At 40.1% G+C, this 23529-nt stretch overlaps 1 long non-coding RNA gene across 4 annotated transcripts in view; it reads left to right on the top strand.

The window, feature by feature from the left end:
* LOC147008634 (uncharacterized) overlaps nt 1–23529 on the top strand; it is a 74633-nt gene that overhangs the window by 43281 nt on the left and 7823 nt on the right. The window contains exons 3-4 of one of the 4 annotated variants that reach the window (XR_015053212.1): nt 3109–3253; nt 3632–4133. The exons of the other annotated variants lie outside the window; for them this stretch is intronic. This is a non-coding gene — a long non-coding RNA (uncharacterized LOC147008634). Of the gene's footprint in view, nt 1–3108; nt 3254–3631; nt 4134–23529 lie in introns of those variants that run through there. 4 annotated transcript variants of the gene reach the window in all.

Here is a 23529-nt window from a genome sequence, read left to right as displayed (position 1 = left end):
TTCAAACCAACAAACACATTCAATCTTTTCAGACAAATATCTCCACTTGACCAAGAAACAAAACATTGTGATAGATGTGATAATGATATTCTTAAATTATTTTATAATAAACACCTTCAATCACGCAAACACAAGAACAATGAAGAAAGGAAAGGTGCCACTAAATTCTCCATTGAAAACACTGATGGGGCCTTTAAAGGACATATAAAAATAAGATTGTTTTGCTTTCAAGACCCTGGACCATCTTCAATCATGGAAGCTGTTAATGTGGTTAAACAAAGTATTGAAACTATAATTAAAAACACATTAAGTGAAATGAGAACTTTTAAGTTTTATATGTGAGTAAAATTGAATATGGTAGGACAAGGTGATGAAACTACTCCCTATATGAGGACAAACCCTCACTTTATCTTATCATTTCAAGATTTTGTAAGATGTGATGTTTATGATGAACTCCAGAGACAAGAACAAGATGTTGATCACACTGTAGTAGGTAGTGGATTTATGATTACAAAAATAATATTTTTAGAAATACAATCTTAAAATCAGATCCTCTTCAAGCTTCTTCTTGTATTGATTTAACAAAACAGATAAAACTTAAGAAAGCTGTTCTTGATATTCAAAACAATTAATAATAAATGTTTTCTATGGTCTGCTCTTGCTCACCGACATCCACCACAATGGAATCCTGAAAGGGTTGAACATTATAAGAAATAGGAGAATACATTAAATGTTAAAGATTTAAAGCTTCCAATGTCATTGAGAGATATTCCTAAATTTGTGAAAATGAATAATCTATCTGTTAATGTATATGGATTAATGGATACAAACAAAGGTCAGATATTAAAAATTTCAAACAACTATAAAAATGATGAAACACACATTGACCTTCTCTACTCTACTTCAAAGGAAAAATCACATTATGCTTTCATCAAAAATTTATCAAGATTAACCAAATCACAACTATGTAAGAGAAAATGTAAAACGTATCCTTTTTGGAGATGTCTCAACTCCTTTCACACAAAAGACGATCAAATCAACATTCAAAATATTGCAGTGATCATAAATCACCCGTAATCAATTTTCCAAAAGCAGGTTCAAACATATCATTCAAAGATTTTAACAAATCTATAAAACATCCGTTTGTGATATATGCTGATTTTGAAAGTATCCTTGAGAAGATAGATACTGTTTCTCCAAATCCAAATAAATCATACACAAATAAATATCAAAAACATACTCCTTGTGGTTTCTGTTATTATATCAATTCATATGTTGGTGATTAATACAAGTTAGAACTTTATAGAGGAGAAGATGCCTCAGAGGAGTTTGTAAGACGATTGGAAAAAGATGCTGTATTTGCTGTAATGCTGTAAAAAGATGCTGTAATGAATAATGCTGTATTTGGAAAGACAATGGAAAATGTTTGGAATCGACAAAACATAAGACTTTCTACATCTTGGAAACAGGCTTCAAAGTTAATTAATAGACCAAGTTTTGAACGAGCGGAGGTGTTTTCAGAGAACTTTTGTGCTATTCATTTGAAAAAAGAGAGTATTGAAATGGATAAACCTATTTATATCGGAACATCAATTCTTGAATGGTCAAAGTCGTTAATGTATGACTATTACTATAATAATTTAAAATCAAAGGAGAAGGATAATGTGTCATTGTTATATATGGATACAGATAGTTTTCTATTAGAAATTAAGACAAGTGATGTATATGACGATATGATTGATAATATTGATATTTATGATACAAGTAATTATAAATCAGGTGATGTGTTGTTTTCATCAAAGAATAAAAAGGTTATTAGTAAGTTTAAAGATAAATTGGGTGGGAAGGTCATGAGTGAATTTATAGGATTGAGATCAAAGTCTTATGCTTTTACGTATATTGATAATAATTGCATTGAAAGGTGTGATAAGAAGCTAAAGGGAATAAAGAAATATATATATATTTTTTTTTTTTCAAGGAAACAAACTTTAAACATTATTACAACTGTTTAACCTTAAAGAAGGAAGAGAACAGAAAAATGAATACAATAAGAAGTTATAAACATCAATTATATACAGAAGAGATAAATAAGAAAGCATGAGGAGCTTTTGATGATAAAAGATATATTTTAGAGGATGGAATCAATAGTCTCCCTTATGGTTATAAGTGTGAAGATATTGGGTTGGGAATTTTAACAGACTACCATCGTCTTTTTACTGATTTCTAAATTATAGAACCTAGCAATAACCAAACCAAAGAGTGGAGATGTAATCAGCCTTGGTATTTAAATGGAAAACATAAAGAATGTGAGAAATATCAAATAAGGATTATTGAAGAAATAACCGGGGTAAAAGTAGATAAAACAAATAAGCGGATAAATTTAATTACAAATAAGTTGGAGGATGTAAAGAAAAAAAAATAATATCCTTGAATGGACTGAAAACTTTGATGGTTATCAATTGCACAATGGAAAAACAATTTACTAAAATCTCAAAATGATATGTGGCTCAGGAGGTGGTCAAATAAGAGCATTGGGAGAAGTTTATCATTTCATTTCTGCTCAACAAAGACATTTAAACCAAGAACTAAGTTCCAAAGTAATCTTTGTGAATATACTCGATGGAGATGAATGTAATCGGAAAATTAAGTTATTCCCCAAAGTAGAACATGGACAAATATTCATTGGTTTGCTCTTTGAATGGAATGAAAATATGAAAGGAAAGAAGTGCTTTAATCAGTAAGTCTCAATTTTATATTTGCTTGTATGGAAGGGGGAGGAAATAAGTCTCCTATTTTCGGATTTTGGGGCTTGAGTCGGTCTCAATTTTATATTTTCTTGTATGGGAGAGGGAGAAAATCAGTCTCCTATTTTGGGCTTTTGGGCCTTGAGTCAGAGAGTTTTCCCTTTTTCCCCATTCATTTGAATGGCTGCCTCAGAAGCCCCATTTATCCTCAACTGTTGTGTCAGTGGCACAGCCATGCCCTCAGCCAATGATGTTAGTCACAGTCAGTGCTGCATATTAAAAAAGAGGAAGAAGCAGTTTAGTGGACTTTCAATTTATATCACCTCACTTCAAAACTCACTCCACCCACCCTCTTGTTTCTCAGTCATACCAAAACCCATCCCATATCAGGTGTTCTGTCAAAATCCCAAACATTGCTGCTCTCCCATATTCATCCCGACATTCTCCCATTCACCTCCATTCCTTCATCCCCATATTCTGTCATCCATGGAACAGACTTCCTGTGCCTGGTATGTAGTGCCCTTCCCCATCAGTTTGTCAATTATGCTGCCCATCATTGCCTCATGCTTTCTTCCACTTCCACACCTGCAATCTTCTCCCCTTACTGACTCCACCCCTTTCCTCTCTGTCAATCATCCACTCATGTATGGTGTGATGTCTTTGGCCCTCATGTTCTCCTTTTGGTACTCTGTCAGTCCATGAACTTGCTTTGCTTTGTTATTTAACTCCTCTTTGAACATGGATTCCTTTATAATTTTTAATGAAACCACTTATTTTATCATTGCTCTATGTCATTTTTAACATATCATACTGCTACTACTTCTATGAGCACAATTAATCACACCTTCTTCTCATGTCAGCTTTTCAAGTTTTTCCTCTCCACACAGTTTTACACTGAGAATCCTCAATCTTCACCCACACTTCTCTCGAGTCACTCTCCACCACTTCCTTCCACCTGCTTTTTAGCATATGTCTTCTCCTGCCAAATGCATCCATATCAAAGACCTGTCTGAAGACATCTCCGTCCTCCCTCCTCCCTCCTGAGCAGATGCCACAACCAACACAGGCATGCCTCTTGTACCTTTCAATAATGTCTCTTACTCCTGCCTGCCTCTGCTGTCCCCAATCCTTTTGCTTTCTCTCGGAAAGATCTCCATCAGCCATTTCAGCATGTGTATCTCTGTCCTATGCAGCAATCAGGCATCTATGGAGCATCCGCTCCATACAAGAGAAATGGTCTTATTACCATTTTGTGAATATTCACCCTGAACATAACTGGGATCCTTCAATCATATGTTCCATTATACTCATCCATTTATTTTTTTCTCTCTCTCTCTCTCTCTCTCTCTCTCTCTCTCTCTCTCTCTCTCTCTCTCTCTCTCTCTCTCTCTCTCTCTCTCTCTCTCTCTCTCTCTCTCTCTCTCTCTCTCTCTCTCTCTCTCTCTCTCTCTCTCTCTCTCTCTCTCTCTCCTCTCTCTCTCTCTCTCTCTCTCTCTCTCTATCTCTCTCTCTCTCTATCTATCTATCTATCTATCTATCTATCTATCTATCTATCTATCTCTCTCCATCTTTTTCCCTTCTCCATATATGAACCCATGCACTCAATTTTCTCAACTGCTTTAACTCCTTGCCTTCTCTATCCCAAAAATGCTTATCCTCTCTTCCCTATCTCTTGCTGGGTTGGACACACCTAGAAGAAGGAAACTTTGATTTACAAACCGCACCAGTCCATGTGTCAGTTAAAAGCCAGCTGACATGGCCAGTAAGCATTGGTTGTGGTATTTGTAGATAAGCATTAGTAAATGCCTTTCAATGAATGATTAAAATTGACGCGTACATGTTATAAGTTGTTGTAGCATGTAACGGTGAATTGTATTATAAACTGCTTGATGTAATGAGCTAATTTTGACTGTGGATGGCAGTGTTGTGTTGTAAACTGCCTGGTGAGATTCGTGAAGATGCTGGAAACTGACATGAAACTTCCATTCTAGATGAGAATTGCATTTGCTGGAAGGCATGGGATCATTCTGTTATGATATAAACCTGCAAGAGGGAAGTGTAGAGAGACGGGTGACATGTGACGAGACATGTTTTGATTGATGCTCAATTTAACTCTGATGAGTGAATGAGGTGTTGATGTCCAGAGTGGTTTTTAACGTGTGGTGCTGTTTATAATCAGGATGATTAAAACTCATTAAGATTGTGTATCGGGAAAGAATTCCTTTGAGCTCTTCAATCATCCTGAATGGGTCAGAAAACAAGAGAGAACATCGCGACATGAGTTGATTGTTGGACAGCCTGACTGACGTTGTAAGGACATCGAGTGAAAATGACATGACAGGACTCGATTGTTCGACAGCCGTGGCAGAGGAGGTGAACATGCATGAGTTGAGCCAGTAGGACAGGGACACTGGGTGGAAGCAACTCAATGTGGGAATCGGAGTTGGACATTGAATGTAAAGGTGAATTTCCTCATTTGATTTGAGTTAATCCCTCATTTGACTTGATGTACAAGTTTCAAAAATGTTATGCTGTTGATGTGGCAACTCTAACATCATTCAGAAGTCACAGACCCCGACTGACAAAGATCCATTTGATTGGTAGCTGACCTGTACGATCGATCATACTCATGAGGCACAAACCTTGGATTGCAGTCAATCGAGAATGAGCTGGGTTTGGCACCACAAACAGGAAGGTACACTAAAAGTAAAGAAACCCCAAAGTGTATACCCCAACACCATGCCCTTTTGTTTGAGCCAATACGGAACTTCAAAATGATGTAATTCATTGCAGAATGCTTGGCGTGGATGCACAAAACCCCTTTGCAGAAATGTTGATTAGAGCATATTTCCGCATTTTGTGTGTGCGAGATAATGATTGTTACCTAAAATGGTTAACAAAGCTTCTAAAAGAAGCCAAAAATGCTTGGAAAAGTACTTGAGAGAAAGGTATGTGCCTCTACACAATGAAATCGTTGGAGAACATTCTCAGTTTGCTAAAAGAACTGAGATCTTGCAACTTCCCATACTGAAACAAGGACAAATGTGTCCAAGAGCCGCGTCCTAAAGGTTTTGTCTTCACCAGAAGAAGAAGAAGAACAACAACAACAACAAAAACAACACGGAGCTCTCTTAGAGCCAGCGTTCGCAACGCGACCTGGCTAAAAATTCATTACAGAAAGTCGAAACATCAGCATTTTATCACAATAACAATAACAACTTACGATATTTCACCACGTGCCTTGATGGAGCCAATAGCGAGACCCGTCATGGAGGCTCCTCGTTCATGACGAGAAAATAGTGTATTTACGAAATTACAACACATTAAATGGAATAATCTTTAAATAGTAACGTGAACTTTTCGAAACTTTAAAGCAAATGTCCGAATATATTTAAAAGTTCATGATAGACGCTCTCAAAAGGAACCCTCAATGCGAGGATGTGTACAGATGTGTAGTATTTAAGGAGATCCGGATTCTGTATATAAAAGAGCCGCGTCCTAAAGGTTTTGTCTTCACCAGAAGAAGAAGAAGAACAACAAGAAGAAGAATGTGGAGCTCTCTTAGAGCCAGCGTTCGCTACGTGAGACGCGGCTAAAAAAAACTCCTGACGATGTGGGCCCAAAGGATTATAGATGGGCACATTCCACTAAAACCTCTGAATGATCGTTACCAGTGAATGGACTTTGAACCAAGCGGGAGTGCCTCCTGTGATCATGGCAGGCTTGGCGATTTATTTAATGGACGTCTGCAATTGGAAAGATGATACTGTGCATCATAAGCAACAGAGCAATGGATTACAATGGACTCTTCAACATCGGAAATTTTCACGACATGAAAATACAAAAATCTTGTGCCAGCTATTATTTATGTGCAAGCAAGATACATTGACATACTTCCCTGAGGGAAATAACCTATCCGTTTTGTGTACTTCCGAACACCAATGAGAAGATCATATTTAGGGCCTGTGAATGCACAGGATAAGTTTAAAATCAACGTTAAAAATTATTACAATTGCAACACATGTACTACTTTTGCCACAAACAATATATTTAATTTTATAGTAATCGCGAGATCTTAAAAGTTGTAATTAATTTTTTGTTTTATTTGATATGAAACCTCGAACATAGTTTATTTATTGACTTGTAGCAAATGTGTGATGCAATATTTTGGTGAAACAATGCAGTGATGGAATGTGAGAATGAATGCACACGGGAGTGGCACGAGAAACCCAGATAAAACTACTGGTTGTACACTACTCACTCATCACTTTACTTATGTATACTGTCAAAATGTGAGCTTCAGTGTTCAGATTGTAGACAAGATTAGCAGTAATGGCTGCAAAAAGGATTGGATGGAAAATAAAACAATCACACAATTACATAAACATGGAGAACTTTTCTGGATTAAAGAATTAAGAACTGCTTACACATATGGATTAAATTAAAGAATAAATTATATATATACATACAACATAATTGCCAAAACATAATTGCCACTGTTTTTAACCCTTAACGACGAGACTCTCAGAGACACAGAGTACGTAATTATGGACTTAAACATCCAGTTACAGACAGACCACAACAAATCTTAAATTATTGGTTAGATCTTAACAAATCAAATATCTGTAAATTATTTAATAACAGTAGAATTAAAGTTAATACTTAAAAAAAAAACTGAATAATTTTGGCAAATCGTTCACTGATTAACGGAAGAGAATAATCAAGAGGAACTCCCAATCCAACACATGGAAGCAATTCTGGATACGATTTACCATAAAATATACACAGAGAAACCTAAATGAGTTAATCAGATAAAAGACAATGACGTAATCAAAATTATGTTTGCTAACAGAAGGGTAGAGATGATCAATATAGAGAAAATAATACAACGACAGAAGGAAGTGTGGGGTAAACTTCCAGAAACAATACAACAGAGAGAGCCACCAATGGTTGTATACACTTTACGAAATGCAATGAGGGAAAAAAAATCTTCAACTTTAAGGAAACTGTGCAATCTATAAACGTAGGGGAATCGTTGAGTAATACACATCACTGTAATTGTGAACCTTCCGTATTTAAATATCCACATCATAAACATATTATCACAGGTGATATCAGAATATTGAAAGAAAGAAAATTATGTGCATTACTGAGAAAAGGGCCAAATTATAGCGAAAATAAAAATATTAACTGAAATAAAGCAATAAAGCTTATCATGATCGGATTGATCTAGTGGATCAGAGAACAAATTGATAAATACAAATTACCAAAAGCACAAATGGCTTCATGATTAGAGGAGTTATATTCCAGCAGCCATTTCTCATATGAGGCCAAATAAGGAAATTCGTTCAACACCCCCTACAGAAAAGGTTTGACTTGACAGGGTGGTAGAATAGACCCTATAGAACACCTCCAGGTAGTATGTGGTTTCAAATTGTGGTATCCTTAAAATTCTACAGACCATTATACATACCAAGGGTACTTACCAAGAGAGCCACTGTAGGCTAGCAAAATTTAGGGGGAGGGGTAACGTAAACATGAATATCTTTGTTGAGACTCAACCAATTTTAAATATTAAGTTATCATTGGCTTCCTATTATAATTCTCTATCAGAGTCTGTACAGTTATTTGAAAATGGCCTTTGCCATGGCATCACCAAAGCTAAAATATCACACTAATTCAAACTTTCTGACATTTTTAATTGTGTTCTCATATGAAGGTGAATGGTGTTTCTCAATTACTACTGGTATGTATACATTTTGGAAATCAAACGCTTAAGAAAGTATTGTTCTGCAGAAATTCATATTCATACAGAGGCACGCATAAAGAAAACTGCAACTGTTATTTTTAGCGTTCGTCTTTTACTAGTGTATAGCAACACGGAAGCACATACATCAGAGCTGAGCATAATAGTTGTCTTTGGAAACACGGAAGTACATTAGTGAAAGCCGAGTATAATAGTTGTCTCGGGCAGCACGGAAGCTACTCATTCATCATAGTGAATGATAATAGTTATCATGGTCAACACTGGGAGCTGTGCTTGACAACACAGAAGTACATTAGTGAGAGCGAATCATAATAGTTGTGCATGGTTGCACGGAAGCACATTCGTCAGAGCGGTTTGTAATATTTGTGTCTGGCAACAAGGAATCACATTCGCCATGGAAGCATGAAGATGTCATCTGTGGTAAGTTTTAGTCAGCATCTTCTTCACCACTGGATTCAAAGATTGTTCTTGGATTTTCACAAGTTTCTTCGGCCATACATGCACATGCTTCTGTGCATGGCATGTGGTTGGTTCTGCATGTGCAGTCGGCTCGGCGACATAGAGACGTCTTGCAGTGACAGACAGTCAGCTCTGGAAGACTCCGTGGTGCTGGATCTTTGGTCATGAGCACAGGCTGCAGGACACCATCCTGAATTTTCCAGCCATGTCCAGCTGCTGGTGGAAGGCTCTGTGTAGGCTCCAATGCTCTCTCCCATACATAGGCCTGGTAATTTCCTCGCTTCATATGTTGCTGTAAGCTGTCGAATGTAGGGGGGAGATTTTCAATTATTTGTCCCTTTTGACAGAACTGCCAGTATCTCACATTGTTCACTTTCCTCCCAGCCCCCTTGGTTGTTGAGTACATTGCCCACATGAAGGCTTCGCATGCTTCTGAAGTGCTGTTGCTGAGCTCGGGTTCTTCTCCAAGCTGTCCCAGACTGGTCTGATGCTCTTTACTGTCAAGTAAGACATTGAAACCCTTTTTCTTGCCGAGTCCTGAGAGTGCACTGTTTGAATCGCACCCAGTGAGTGCGTGGAAGCCGAGTAAAGCATTACACAGCTCAGGTCCTAGTTTGTGTGCCAAGCTGTGGATAGGAATATACCTAGCTTTATCCTTGATTCCAGTCCGAAACCACAGCTCCCGACACTGGAGTTTTCTGTAGTGTGTTGTGCAGAGGACAGCCACATCTGTGGCAGGTGATTGAATCACAATCCTGTTGTGATAATGAGAGGCATGTTTTGCATGTAGCAATATTCGTGTGTCTGCCTCTTCATGATCTGACTTGAGGGGAACCAGTTCTTCGCAGTGCCCTCTGATGTCGAGCACAGACTTCTGTGAGTTCTTGAAACCACCACCGATGACTAGGTGTTGACCATCAAGCAGAGTGTCTACCCCCATGTGGCACCATGTGTCTGCCAAGAAGGCACACAAGTTGACTGTTTTCTACATTTCCAATGTATTTGATCCACTGCTTTGGAATAGGAGTGGCTGGCCCTTGGATTGTCACCTCTAAGGCTGCAGATGTTCCTCGTTTCTCTCGCTCCCCAGCTTTGATTGAGAGGCTGGAGTACCGGTCGAAGACAACATCAACCCATTGGCAACCATTCTGACGTAGAGGGGCAGTAATCAGGCTGTAATACTTGAATGCCATTTCACCGAAGTTTGCAGCACCAGCGGACTTTGTCATCGGTACCAGCCCCATTGCATCGACGATGTGCGCCATAGATATCTGGCTGGTTGTGACTTGTGGCCGTTTTGGATGGACATCTACCTTCTTCTCAAACTCAGCAATGAGTACGCTCTTGTTGGTCTTCCTCAAGCTGCCATCGTAATGGGCCAGGGATAATGGCACTGTTCATAACTCGTAGCTGAGGAGTTCTCTCAGATTGATGTCCCTTGACTTTCCTGTGATCAGAAGACGGCCAAAGAGTTCATGGTCAGCACTAAGAGTGATAACTTTCTCATCAGTTAGATTCACTGTTTTCTTCTTGCTTAGTGTGGCAAATGTTTTAATCTTCAGGTTTGGCAGGGAATCCCAAAATGTCACTTCATTGGTATTCAGTCTCTGTTCAACAAATGTTGTCATTTGAGCTGTGCCAATCTGGTAGGAGTTAACCATGCGTGTAGCAGCATTTCTGTACATATTCTGAAAGAGAATTATAATATGAAGCCAATGATACCTCAATATTGAAAATTGGTTGAGTCTCGACAAAGATATTCACGTTTACGTTACCCCTCCCCCTAAATTTTGCTTGACCCTCTTGGTAAGTGACCACAGTGACCCTCTTGGTAAGTACGCTTGGTATGTATAATGGCCTGTAGAATTTTAATGGTACCACAATTTGAAACCACATACTACCTGGAGGTGTTCTATAGGGTCTATTCTACCACTCTGTCAAGTCAAACCTTTTCTGTAGGGAGTGTTGAACGATTTCATTTTTTTCAGGTACTTGCTCCTGGACTATTAGAGAAACATGTAAACTGGAGAATTGTTGATTTGAAAAAAAAAATTTAAATGAAATAAACTGAAGGTAATTTTAAACAATATGGAGACATGTGATTATTTAAAAGGGCTTCAAATCCAACATCTTATTGACACAATGGACAAAGCAAATAATAATTCCATTTGTATGCAAAACATTCCACATTCAAACACTTTTGGAAGAATTGGGCTTCCAGACTGGACTTCCTAAGACTTCCAAAATAAGTAACGATAATAAAATATACGTCATACAACACCATATAAATCACTCAAAAGCAAGAAGACTGTTAGTTCCAGACAAGAAGGGACCCATCGAAATTCCAAGGAATGCAAAATGTGACTTCAAGCCCTCAACTCCCCCCACACCCCTTTCACAAACCCCAAGTCCTCAACTTCCACCTTACAAAACCAAGTTCTCACCGACCCTCTCTCCACCCTAAAGCATCAACCCTCTCTCCACTCCAAGCCTTCAAACAACCTCCCCACCCGTCACAGTCACCTTTCTTCAGGGCCGGATTTAGACATGTGGTGGCCCCTGGGCAGCCTTCAGTAGTGGAGGCCCACCCTACCTTAGAATACTAAAAAGGTGACAAGACATATTTACAGTCATCCATTCAGTATATTTTTTTAAGAACAAAGAATCTGAATAAAAATGTACATCTATAAACATCATGATGACAACACGAGTTGTTTACGTCAAAATTGATGATGCTACGAAGACAAATTTGAATGTTCCCTTTGTAAATCTTATTAATCTCAGTCTCACATAAGATATCTGTTCACATAAGATATAAGTGAGCAGGCATGACACGCATGCGTGTCCACTATTTCTCACCATGATGTGAGCTGAATATACCTCAATAGTTTTGTAAAGCAAAGTGCAAACGGCTAAAGCTGGGTTAACCAAACGTAAACTAACAATTAAAGTAACCTTAAAAATGCAAGGACCATAAATGTAACCTGAAAAATTTCAGGATAATAATAGCAAAGAGACGTGCAAAGTCCCATACTCCCATAGATGTCAACTGACTTCTATATTAAATAGAGAATGAGATAAGATGAATATCTTATATCTGTTCCACTAACTACCAACTACCATTCAGGCACTCACAAATACATTTTTCCTTATAATTTTTTTTTCATGAAATATGTGGAGGCCCCCTGGTTGTGGAAGCCCCTGGGCAACTACCCAGCTTGCCCATGCCTAAATCCGGCCCTGCCTTTCTTGTATAGATGTCACCAACTAAAGACATGGATGCCTGGGGCATCTTTGCCTTCACATAGCAGTGAGCACCAATATGGTGGCAGTAAGATTAAAATTTGTCTTCAAGCCACCTCACCACCCAAAATCCTCAACCACACATAACACTCTCCTCTCCCTTTATTCCTGTTCTTCAAAGCAAAAGGGCAAATTGGTACATCGTCATTACATATTTATTCGTTACCTCATTGAAACAGTGGAATATTTAGCGCTTCATGCCATTAACTCTCTTCACGGAATGCGCGATCTACACAGGAAATGGATGTCCGACAGGTCGTGGTTTATTACGGTTGGCTGTTTGTTTTTCGTTTGATTGTTCATTTATCAGAGGCCTCGTTCGCATTCATACGTCATTTTGAAAGTCCTGCATTGATGGCTGGAAGGATCTCTGATTTCAAATCCCTGATCCTCCAGGTTGGGGGTTATCAGGTTATCATCATGGCTGGCAACACAGATGTAAAAGCACTCAGGCTAAAAACCACAGGCATGAGTTCTTCAAAAAAAAAGAAAAATAATTATAGTATTACAGGTTTTAAAATCCAGAAAGAATATGGAACATCAAAAATTTCTCCATATTTCCCCCCCCCTCCCCCCTACCTGTTAACATAATAAGTATATCGCTTATGTTACTTTTACTCTCTACGAAAGGGAACAAATGTGATGATATGAAGCAACATTGCAGTGCTTATGTTGAATTCTGTCTTTACACACAAAGTCAAAGTTAAAGGTACACTTCCTCTCACTGATCTGATTAGGCCTGCTTGGCGAGAAGGCGAAACAGTGGGGTAAAAAACACTTGCCAAACAATGGGGTCAACGGTGGGGATTATATCGTTCCACACAAAGAGAAAGTTAAAAGTACTGTACACTTACTTTTGCTGATTATGACAAAGTCAACAACAAAGACCGGTTCCATCATCAAACGTAAACACCTGTGCTTTCATTCAGACGATTCACAAGATTTCCACCAGATCATCATCATCAAATAGAGAACATACATTCAGGTCCTTAACATCACTTTTGGAGAGTTTGGGCTTTCTTCCTCGCCCATTTGTATCGGCAACAGTACCAGTTTTGTGTATCCTCTTTAAAGTTGCATCGAGTGGGTGGGAAGAAAAAACAAATTGGAACGTAATTGTAGTTCAACTTTAAAGAACAGGGAAGAATGTTGTTTGTAAAAAGTGAATGAATTAAGTGCATAATTCATTTTTCAACTTTATTTTCTGCAACTTTTGTTGTACTTCCCCAATTTACACTTTCTTTATCTTTATGCTGATTGGGTAATTAGCACCTCATTGTTCATTCGAGCTTGGGATGCATGCTGGGACCATGCTCTGTTATTTTTCATTTTGACTTTCACAAAAATGTGTAATTAACAGAATGCAAGCTGAGAGACAATAGTTTAGATGTTAATTTCTCAAATCGATTGCATTCATTTTCATCTGTTTTGAGTGAATTGTGTTTGATCTTTTTTGCAAGTTTTTTTGAGTTTATTATTTTATACATGATCGAAGGCTCATAGCTCCTGGGGCTGCCACACGAACATACCCAACAACACAAGTGTTAGACAAGACAAACATTGCCACTAAGCTTAAGGCGCTGTCACACCTTGACGATTTAGCCAGCAATGACAATGTATAAAAATGTATGTAAAACGTTGGCGTACGCTGAAATTTTGATATTTTTTTAAGTTTTGGTCGTATTCATAACGTGTTGGTCGTATGCATAACGTATTAGTAACGGGCACAGAACGTTTCGTTGTCTTATAGATAACTTATACCAACGAATGCTTAGCCTGTTGTTGGCGTTCACAACCTCTGCCCAACGATAGTTTAACTTAGGCATAGCACGCTGCACGTATCGCCGACGAACTCGTGACGTAGCCTGTTAAAAACTTGCCACACGCCAATTTAAATCATACCCGCCTGAGAATTGGAAGTGTCAACATCGCAGTCACACCTTGACGATTTAGCCAGCGTATGCCGACCTATGAAAAATGTGTCTAAAACGCTGGGACACGTCGAATACGGTATGGGTAAGTTGTGTATACGTTAAGAGCAGGCTGAAAAACTATGAAGTATGCTGTCATATTTCGTGGTACGTTTAGTACGTCGTGAAATTTCAAGCATGTTGAAAATTTTACGACGTACTCGCCGTATGGCTCACACATTCCACTACGCTGGGAATAAGTTGGCGGCATGATATGCGATCGTTGACACACGTCGACACAAGTTCCTTGTAAGTCACTCGTAAGTCGAAACACGTCGAGGTAATGTTTAGCATACCCGAAACTTATTTTCTCCCTCAGGGCACATTTTCTTTTTTTCTCCTTGGCTCCGTGAAGGCACGTGACGAAATATATGAAGTTGTTGTTGTTTTTTTTATGATTTTTTTTTTTTTTTAGTCTATCATTAATTTTAAAATATATTCGGACATTTGCTTTTAAGTTTCGACATCGACGTGACAATATCCTCAATCAGAAAATATTCACAGAGCAGGAACTAAGAATAAGACATGAGCAAACTGAAGAGGCAATCGGACGTGACGTAACGGCACGTGACGAAATATCGGAAGTTATTGTTGTTGTTTTTTTTTTTAAAAAAACGCTGCCAATACGCCATTATACAGTAGCTGTAACTTAGAAACACGTTCAGTAAGTTCTGTGGTCGTCCGGAAGACGTCAATCAAATACGTCAACATACGTCAATATGCGTTGGAGGTACGTTACACATAGGTTCAAAGCACGTTACTCATAGGTTATAAATAAGTTTTGGGTATGCTAAGCATTACCTCGACGTGTTTCGACTTATGAATAACTTACAAGTAACGTGCCTCGACGTGTGTGCAATGATCGTGTAACGTGCCTACAACACGTTACTCATAGGTTATAAATAAGTTTCGGGTACGCTAATCATTACCTCGACGTGTTTTGACTTATGAGTAACTTACAAGTAACGTGTGTCAACGATCGCATAATGTGCCTACAACTTATGGCCAGCGTAGCGGAACGTGTGAGTCATACGCAGGCATACGGCGTAAAATTTCAAGCATGCTAAAATTTGAGGACAACCGCAAAGTACAACGATGAAAGCCAGCGTACTACGACGTATTGCAGTGTTTTTCAGCGTGCTCTTAACGTATACAAACTTACCCATAACGAATTCGATGTGTGCCGGCGTTTTAGCCCAATTTTGCATACGTTGGCTAAATCGTCAAGGTGTGACAGGGCCTTTAAGGGGAGTGCTGTCACTTCCCAGGGTGCTCTGCATGCCAACAATGTCATAACAATGGCGGTGCTTCTCTCACTGCACTCAGCATGGCATTTCCTTAGGAATAATTTCCTCCTCACCACTATGGAGATTGTTCATCCTCTTCACCTCTTAAATTCTGAACATCAAGCAATTTGGAGTCTTTGGTGGGTACCATTTTTAAAGTCTTTGGTATGACTGCCTGGGTTTGAACCACTGACCTCCCAGACACGGAGCAGACACTCTCACCATTACGACACCAATTCTGGTTTCCCTTTTATTTTGGAGTCAACAGTATTTTATTTTTGTCATGAGTTTTCAAAGCAACTGTAGTTCACTTCACAAGTTTCTTGACTTCATTGTTTCATTTAAAGTTGGTTGTTCACATTTCCTTTTTTTAAAATTGATAGCATTTCTTTTTGAGCTAATTGTCTTTTATTTTCAGTTTTACCATTTGAACTTTCTACAATGCCATCATCCATCATTCCACTGTTTATTCATTCATTAATTCATTATTCAAGCATGAGTTTCTCAATTTCATTCATCTTTGCATATCGGAAGTTGTGACAATGGCACTCTTGTGTTGTAAAGACTGTTGAATCAAAGTAATTCCTGCCCTGACATGCTGTATCAGAGTGGTGACCCTTCCAGGATTGTAACCTTTGCCAGAAACAGCACCGGCTCTCTGCATCGAGCATGGCACATGAATCAAAGAACTACTTTGGATTCACTCAGAATTTTGGTGTGTGGTTTTCTTCACCGAGTGGCAGGCAACAATGAGTCGACTGCCTATTCAAGGAATCTGAGGCATTAGAGCATCCTTGTGGTTGCACACATTATAAGCATACTCTGATAGAGAGCAAAGAAGCAAAATTAAGACCGACTAAAAATATTAATTGATCCAAAATTTGGAGAGTAGATCATGTAGATATTGGCTTTGGTACTCCTGCACTATAAAATTATTAATAACGACAAATTATTAGTCATTATAATTGGTAAAACAAGCAGGGGAATTATAAAGAGAACAATAATGAGAACATAGGATATGAAATTGGATGGACAGAAGAAAATAGGCAGAAGTTGGAATGGAAAAGGAATGCCGTCGTTGATTCCGTAATGGAAAGCAATAGAACTTGAATGCTTTCGAAGAAGGTTCATGGGGTCATGCCACTGTCACTCCACCAGCATCCACCAGGGTAAGAGCCACTGCAGCAATTTGAACCTCAACATAGACCCCACTCAGTGACCTGCCTAAGCTTTCAAGGTGGAACGATGGCACTGATTCATTGGTACATTCATGTGGCCACTCAAAAGTAGCGTATCCACTGTACACAGGCCATTACATACATGTACAATGCCCTTCATGGAATCGTTTTCATTCACTGGAGTTTGTGTTTTTGATCATTATAACTTGTTTTATATACTAATGCATTTAAACACATCACTACAATAGTATATTCTCAAAATATAAATACAAATTATAATTACTAGAAGCATCCACTCCCTAAGGGAACCATAAAGGAGGTCATATTATTATATTTATGCCTATTTTACTCCAAGGAGTCCCAGGATTACACCCCCAAAAAATGGTTGCGATCGGTTCAGCCGTTTTTGCAGTACCTGGAGACAGACAGATGGACAGACGGTGAATTATAGTGTGATTGTCACATCAATCAGAACATTGTTGCTTGATCTTAATCGTCATTTTGGGGAATTTCTTCATGGATTTCTCACACTGTTCACCTCATTAAATCATATTAATACATAACTAGGGGAGCAATCCCATAACCACACAATAATTATGTACAATGAAAATATAGTTACCCTGTGTGCAGAGAGGGGTTGAGCAACTGATTCACTCTATCTACAGACATCAGTCTATGTTGAATTTCATATCTTGAACACTGCAGAACATGAATTGGAACAGCAACCTGCATTTTAGGAGTACCTTGGATCTGAATTTGGCAAATTGTGCAGAATCTCACGCGGAGTGTGCATGCACACAGAAGAGTAAGCCAATTGTTTTACTCTGCTTGTCTGGCAGTCAAAGAAAATTTAAAATTATTCCAAACAGGAAACAGTGTTTTTAGTGACATAATAAAGGAAACAAAAAAGCAGGCATAAATAACAAATATAGAGTGTTAAATAAGGTTGTGTAAAAGACGGTACATCAGGTCAGGTCAGGTATGGGAGCATGCACCACAGCAGCACGTCGCTGCATTCACTTTCCGCCGGTACTCCAGGGGCCTCCGTCTGCCCACCCCCCAGGCAGATACCCGGCCCATCTCCATATCCTTGAGATGCTGATCAACCTGCTGCAACCATGAGGCACGTGGTCGGCCCATTGGCCTCCTCCACTCAGGAGACACCCTCGCTGAGACAATCTGGTGAGCATGATCAGCATCAGGAAAACGAGCCACATGTCCATACAACCGCAGCTGATGCTCACGGACTATGCAGGTAACAAATTTCATTTGAGTCTCTCTCAGCAACCACTTGTTGGACACAAAGTCCGACCAGCGATAGCCAAGGATTCTCTGAAGAGACCTGGTACCAAAGGAATTAAGTCTCTATCTCAGATCCTTGGTCAGAGTCCAAGTCTCACATCCATAGTGCAAGACTGGAAGCACCAAGGACCTGAAGACTCGGACTTTTGTCCTCCCACACAGGTACCAGCAGCACCACACCCCTTTATCCAGTGAATCCATGACTCCCCAGGCCCGACCCTGACGTCTATTGACCTCTGACTCACAGCCAGCAGAGACATGAATATTACTGCCAAGGAAAGTGAATCTCTCCATGACCTCAACATGCTCACCACAAAAAGGCACAGACAGGACAGCAGCATCCAAGATATCATTAAAAGCCTGGATCTTAGTTTTGACACAGGAAACCCATAATCCCAGCGGCTCCGACTCCTCATTCAGCACCTCGAGGGTCCCCAAAAGGATATCTAAATTCTCCGCAAAGATGACCGCATCATCTGCAAAATCATGGTCAGAGATCTTGACATTCCCAAATGATGCACCACAGCTTGATCTCTCCAACATCCTCCCTATAATCCAGTCCATACAAGTGCTGTAAAGTGTGGGGGCCAGTACACACCCCTGACAAACTCCAGTAACAACTGGAAATAAGTCAGAGATGGCACCATCACAACTGCCAGCACTCTCAGTACCAGAGTAGAGTTCAGACATCAGATCGATCAGTTTTGGTGGCACCCCACGATGACCTGGAATCCTCCAGAGGGCATCCCGATTCACTGAATCGAATGCTTTACAGAGATCAACATAGGCTGCAAGCAGCCCCTGCCGAAACTCTCATCTCTGTTCGGTGAGGACCCAAGGAGCAAGGATACGGTCGATCGTTGACCTCTTTGGTGTAAAGCCTGACTGCTCTGGAAGCTGGTGCTGAAGCAGATGGTGGCAAACCCCATCAAGAATTATCGGAGCAAAGACCTGGCCTGGCACTGAGAGCAGCGTCACCCCACGGTAGTTGTTGTAGTCTTGGCGATCACCCTTCCCTTTCCAGGGAGGGACAACAAGGCCCCTCTTCCAGTCAGTTGGGATGATACCTTTGTTCCAGGGAGAGCACAGAACTGCATGCAACGACATGAGTGCAGCATGTCGTTGAGTGCCGACTCAACATGAGTGCCGACTCCTCTCCAGCCTTGCCCCCCCTGCTCTCTCTGCGATTTGTCCCCACCACATTTCCACAGGGCGCTCAAGGTCCGCCAACAACCCCCTTCTGGTAAAACTACCAAAATCACGAATCACTGCTCATCTTCACTCTTTCATTCCTCTTTTTTCCCGCCTTTGGAATAAACTTCCTCACTCTATTCTTTCCCATTCTTCCCTCCAGGCTTTCAAAACAGCTGTTCACCACCACCTCTTATCTTCCCCCATCCAAATCCTCGATCTTTTCTACCCCCGATAATCCACCCAAGCCCACTTCCTTCAATTCTCCTGCTTTCCTTCCTGAAAGTCCCTTTAATGTCCATCTTCCCCTCGCCATGTTCCCCGTCCCATCCCCATCCCTCTCCCTTCCACATTTCACCTGTGTCTGTTCCCCAATGTTTTGTCCCTTCCACTCCCGCCCCTCTTGTCTCATGCCTCATTGCTGTGAGTTGTGTGTTAGCTCTCATACGAGCCTCGACCAAGGTATACAAAAAAAAAAAAAAAAAAAAAAAAATTTCACCAGCCTTGAGAAGTTTAGCATGGATGCCACAGATCCCTGAAGCTTTAACCCATTTCAACCGATTCACCACAGCCTGTGTTTCCACAAGCGAAGGTGGACCACAGTTGATTGGAGGGTCAGCAACAGGGATTGTAACCCCCCTGATGTCTAACTTGACAGCTGGAGGATCAGCCTGGTACAGCCGCTCAAATTAACCAGCCCAGCGGGCCTTCACTTCGGACTCCTCTGTCAAGAGCCTACCACCCTCTACTCTAACTGCAGTACACTGAGGGATGGGTTTGGATGAACGCAATGCATGAACTCCCCTGTAAGCAGGACAAGAATCATTTGACCACAGCTGATCCTCTACCCCCTCACAGATTCGTTGCACATTGGCCTCCTTATCCACCCTTAGCACACATACAGTTTTATGCCTCAGCTCCCTGAACAGCTCAGCTCTGCCATTCACCTGGCCCTGCGACTCTGGACAATGGTATCCAGTGTCCCTTGAGAGAAAAAATTCTTCTTTGCCCAATGGTGAGTTCCAAGACATCCACCGGCAACATCAATGACGGTGGTCTTGAAGGCACTCCACAACTCTTCAGGACCTCCCAAAGCACCCAGATCCCCCAAATCTTTACTCAGCTTTTTTGTAAACTCCTCAGCTACCCTCTCATCGTTGAGCTTACCAACATCCAGCCTAGGCTGGGATTGTATCATTCTCCTGGATTTAAGGTGCAACTTCAGAGTTGCTACAACAAGGCGGTGGTCAATATTGAGGAACGGAGTACTCCGGTAGAGTGCTACACGTGCTACTCCGGTAGCACAAGGAAAAGTTGTGGATCATCCTCCAGTGACCATCAAGGAGGACATGGTCAATCTCCTTTGCCACACCGCCAGCGTTGGAATACCAAATCCAGCGATGAGCTTGTGGGCACTGAAACCATGAACGGGCTACCCTAAGTCCATGACTTCTTGCAACGTCAAGGAATTTAGTGCTATTCTGGTTCATAGTTCCTGACCCATGGGGACCAATACATGTCTCATAACCATCACTATCAGTTCCAGTCGATGCATTGAAATCCCCCAAGACTATTAGTGTATCTTGTGTGGGGCACTGATCAACCACAGACTTGAGTGTGGCGTAGAAAGCATCCTTTACAGTGAGATCACTTGCCTCAGTCGGAGCATAATCAGAGACCAAGGAAATGACACCAAAGGTGTGACGAATCTTTACTCTCATAATACACTCGTTGACTGGTGTTACCTCAATCATTGGAGTCAGCTTATTGGACACAGCTACAGCATCTCCTTGGGAATGGTAATCATCAGAGCGACCAGACCAATAGTAGGTGTAACCACCCACCATGATCTCGCCACAATCTGGTCTCCGAACCTCAGAGAGTGCTGCAATACCGATGTCCAAACGTTTGAGCTCAGCTGATAACAGAGACAGGTGATCATCCTCTCTTCGGGATAGGACATTCCAGGCACCCCCCCGATGGGACCGCCTCATGTTAACCCAAGGAGACCGCCGTCTGGTGGACGACACCTCAGCACCACTCCAACACACTCTCCCACAATCTGACCCCGGAATATTTCCCCATGGTTTCCCTCCTATCATCAAAGATTGGGGTGCCGAAGTCTTTGCCCCAATCCCGTCATCCAGTGAGCTGCACTGCGAAGGGAAGCTGCACAGGAGGTACTCCCACGGAGTGGGTTTTCAGATTTCTTTGCGTTTTTGTGTTTTGCAGAATGAAGGGTTTTACGGTGGCTGGAGCGCAAATCCTGCCACCAACCTCCTAATAAGAAGTAACCAAACTGCAGGAGGACGTCCGCAGACACAGTTGGGTACTAGATATGGATGGCCATTGGCTCACAAGGAGCTCCTCCGCCTTTTGACAGGTTTTGTTTTTAATCCTGCTGGGTGTCCATATCCAAACACCCTCCTCACCAAAAACCTGGTGGGGGAGACGGTTTACTCGCCGACAACCCAACCATGGAACAGGTTAGTTCAGGTTTACATGATACCTGTAGCAAATCACATATCTTATCTGGTCTGACCTGACTCAAAGTACATCAACATCTGTAAACTTCCAAAAAAAAGTTTGTTTTTTTGTACAGCACTGAAAACTTTTATTTTGTTTCAATTTATTATACACTTGAGCACTGTGGAACACAAATTGCCTTGCTGACACTTCCAAAAACCTCCAGTTTAATGTACTTACTCGTTTAAAATATTACACCATTTTGCACCATCTCGACCAATCAAATTTGCCGCTCATGCTCTCAGTATTGGGAAATATCGAGATTCAGACAAAATTGCGGTTCATAGGAAATATAGATTGTGCTTGGGGAAATGCAAAGCAAGAGTTGAAAAGACCCTTCCCATGTGCTTTTCCTCAAAACTGCACGAGGAAAAGTGTTCTATGGACTCTCTAATTCCTGAAGCATCAGTTATAGTTCCTGAAATGTAGTTCCCAAATCATACAAACATGAGGAAAGAAGTAAAGTTTAATTGGGTGGTTCTCAAGGATTGTAGATTTGTAATGTTTAGTTATCAATCTGACACTCGTTTATCATCAGTTAATCTCAGGTATATTTCTGTCAATGCACAGTATACAGTTCTTGCCTAAAAATCCTGTGTACCCAATGTACGAAAATTGTTAGAAATGCAACATATAACAAACATTTTCCAAGCCTGTGAATATTTTATCGACCCAGCAACGTACTTTGCAGTCACCAATTGCGACATTGAAATACAGGGTGCCCATAAAACTGTGGTGCAAAAAGAGGCAGGCCATCAAAACAGTTTATGCACCAATATTTTGAGGAAATTCAAATCGCAAACATTTTTGTCCTTGTCACATACACGCACAATCTGTCCACCAAGTTTCGTCTGGATCCATCCATAACTTTTTGAGATATCATGCTATATATCGTTTTTGGGATTATCTCTCAATGGTGAAGAATCGCTTCAAAAAATTTTTTAGTATCCAGCAATACAAAAAGAATGCTGCAACAGGTAGAGTGGAGGAGTGGAAGAGAATGAGTAAACTTTAACACAGTTTCTGATGTGTGATGTATCAGAATACCAGGTGCAAGGCAATGTCATCCAAAGGGATGCAAGAGCATGGGTCACTGTGATGTCACGTATGCTCAGTTCACTATTGTCTCTTTCTTTTTTTTCTCTATGCTATCTCTTCCTCCCTTATCACCTTTATTCCTTTAAGACTGTTTATTTTCAGCTTTGCATTGTCTAGTCAATGCTAAAAGCTTTGCACGTCTTCCTGCCCCTTCGCCCAGTTCTGACCAGTGTTTACTTCTTTCTTAACAATTGACAGGCACAATTTTTATTGATTGGCATGCAGGCATTGTTTGGTTTGTGGTATTAGCCTTGAGGAATCTCATTGCTTGGTCGATGTCTGAGATGACTTGAGAGATCCGATCCATGTGTATTTGTTGTCAATGAGTTTGTCAATTAAAATTACTGCATCAGCAAACAAGAACTCTTGGATAAATATTTCTGCAGATCAGCAGCATTGGTTGCATTCAAAAAAATTGCCATTGATCTTGAATCTCAACAATACTTCCGACTGGACATCTCCAGCTTGTACTGAAGCAAAGAATAGATTTCAAAGTTTTTGTGGCACTGTATGTGTGTATAAATATATATATATATATATATATATATATATATATATATATATATATATATATATATAAATATATGTGTGTATGTATATATATATATATATATATATATATATATATATATATATATATATATATAAATATATGTGTGTATGTATATATATATATATATAAATATATAAATATATATATATAAA

This window comes from Eptatretus burgeri, chromosome 18 (genome assembly GCF_056783735.1).
Source record: "Eptatretus burgeri isolate ZD-2024b chromosome 18, Ebu_testis_v1, whole genome shotgun sequence".
NCBI lineage: Eukaryota > Metazoa > Chordata > Myxini > Myxiniformes > Myxinidae > Eptatretus > Eptatretus burgeri.
This window is presented reverse-complemented; position numbering and strand designations above follow the sequence as displayed.